Raw genomic sequence first — 2,999 nt, forward strand, 5'->3', positions numbered from 1 at the left:
TATAAAAAAATTATCACTTTTAATAGAAAATAGTGCAAATTATATAACTGGCTTAATATTAAATATTTCATATAGATATTTCTACAAGGCTCATGTAGACCCTAAAAGAAACACCAGCATGCAAAGAAGGATTTCAGCAGGCTCAAGATACTCATTTGTGTGGACATAGTAAGTGAGAAATATGAACATGAAGTGAAATAAATATAAACTACCATAAATCAGAATATGGATAGATGGATTGAAAATGAAGGAGAAGATGGTCTCAGGTGGACATGTTTAATATATATATTTTTACCAGAGCATACACTTCTCTCATGCAGATTTTGATAGGTAAAAGCCAATGGCAATAAATGATAGAGCAGGCTGACTGCACAGAACTGAGAGTTGATGTTGAATGAGGATTAGTTCAGTCCTTCCAAAATTAAGACTAAGACTACCAGTTATTCAGTTTGAGCAATCAAGTTGTTCCGGGGTAGAAGGTGGTCTTTGTTAGTATTTTAGCCAAGGTGATTGAATTCAGTAAATGATACCAAACATCAATATTTGTGTAATGGCAAACTCTTTTCTTTTTCTATTTGTTTTCATACAGTATAAATGTCAAGTCCACCAAGTGCAAAGATTGATTTCCCTCTAAAAAATAGAAACCTGAGTTCAAAGAGCTCTCAAAGTATTAACCTAAATGTCCAAGGGCTACAATGGGAGAGTTCATGAAAAAGTATATTTAAATTGGCACAGATTGTCTTTTTATGAGACACGTGTCCCTGTATAGCTGTAAACTATACAGCTCAATATAGCAAGTACCACACATCCGTGCAATAATAGATGAATTGCTAAAAAAAGAATAACTTAATTTTGGCACCTATGTATTTACATTGGAGAACTTTTTTATCTTTTTATAATCCTCTTCATTACGTTATCGATTTTTTCCCTTAAGATAGATGGGTTAAAAATATGTGACTAGGAGATAAAGATTTCAATCTAAATTATAATTATTTCCTACATCTGTTCTGATACATTTAGAATGGTTTGTTCTTGTAAATTAGGTGTTAATGAAATAAAAATGTTGTAACCATGTGGAACATCAGAATTGCAATCGACTGAAGATTCTGTAAATTCTCCAAGGATGCTTTACTACAACGAAAGCTCTCATGAGCTACCTACTATACACAAAATTATGTCTTTATACACTTAACTGTTAAATTTAAAGTAAAGACCTAAAATTTACCAAAGGGAAGCATTACTAAAAACTGCCTTTTAAAGACAAGTATTCTACTTTTATTACTTTGTCTTTATTTCATTTCTGAACCAGTCAGCTGCACACTGCATAAAAGACATCATGTTTTATAGCCTTCTAGATCCACTCTGTGGGGACACAGGCTGAAAAATGTGCCAAGTCATCCTTAGAAGATGAGCTGGCAGCAGCAATGTAATGTCCTAGTCATTCTCTCTTGGTTGTTGCCAGGCAGTAAATTCTACTTCTGCTAACCAGAGGATATTGTAGTGATATTTTTATTCAAACAAATGCCCAATTTAATAATAGTTACATTTAAATGAGATGTATTTATTTTAAAGAGATGAAATGAAGAAACACACAATATCGTACCTAATAGAGTCTTCCAGCACAGACATTTCGGTATTAGTTTTATAAAGTGAGAACAATACAGTTATAATACTTTGCAAATTGCAAATAAATATTGTAAAGTTGTTTTCACATGACCCTAAAATTTAATGCTAGTTTTGCTTTTTTTATAGACAAAAGCTGGAGGTTACTCATTAATTAAAGACTAAATTTGAAAAGCTTACAAGGGTTGACATTTAGAGAATTTGTTTTAACCCATGGAAAGAAACTTATTTTATCATTTAAAGCTATGACCAAATTCCAATACAGGATGCCAAGATTTATTTAGATACAACATCAATATAATTTTACATTGTGGAAATTTTGGCTAATTTTTCTTGAACTTAATGTTGTGTATGTCTGTAGCTTTCAAATAAAAATACTCTATTTACGTTAATTAAATGAAATCAGATTTTTTTTAGTGCGGCATCAATCACCTCAGAGACACCTGTATCTAATTCTCATCGTGATTTATGAAATATTCACAAGCAGTTTTCTCCAGTGGTTTAAAGTTTTCCAAGTACTTTCATTTTTCCTGTTGTACTTATGTTCTCTCTGCCTATTTATTTTCTTGAGTCTTTTGTATCATCATCTATTGTCAAAAGTAAGTCTTCCAATAATGCTCCTTGGGATATTTTTACAAAAATTTTATGTTAACTTGAAGATTGTGTGGACAGGTTTGTGTACTTTTTTTTTTTTTAAGTCAATACTTAGGCATTTACTATTTCGTTGTTCTTACATATTGAAACGCACTTTTGTAATCCCTTCCAAGCACTTAAAAGTTATACGGGAAGACAAAAAAATCAAATGGGAAGATTTCAAATTAATTATCCAAATTTAAATTATTTTTAGAAGTATTAAATTACCAGCTTTATGTTTCAACTTGGATAAGACAGAGATATACTTTTGCCGATAAAATAAAATTAATAATTGATAGCTAAAGTAAAGGATATTACAATGGTATTCCTTCTTTAAAATATTGCTTACAAAAAAATAGTGTTGCAAATAATAGAGAGTGCAAGTCCTTCTTCTTGACAACTTTGGATCTCGCCAAACAAAAAATACATTTACTGATTTATTCAAGGGCTCTAAATATGTAACCCAGGAGGCACATTTCCTTTTACTGTAAGGTTGAACATGTTTCTACTCTTCCATGAATTTTTTCACAATTTAAATATAAAACTGAGGGACTATGTTAAAATAAGTTATGAATTATAAGAAATTCTTACCCTAAATCTTAGGAATCTTTTTCTTTCTTTTTTTTTCTTTTGTTTTGAGACAGAGTCTCACTCTGCTGCCCAGGCTAGAGTGCTGTGGCATCAGCCTAGCTCACAGCAACTCAACTCCTGGATTCAAGTGATCCTTTTGTCTCAGCTTCATG

Source organism: Nycticebus coucang, chromosome 17 (assembly GCF_027406575.1).
Source record: "Nycticebus coucang isolate mNycCou1 chromosome 17, mNycCou1.pri, whole genome shotgun sequence".
Taxonomy (NCBI): domain Eukaryota; kingdom Metazoa; phylum Chordata; class Mammalia; order Primates; family Lorisidae; genus Nycticebus; species Nycticebus coucang.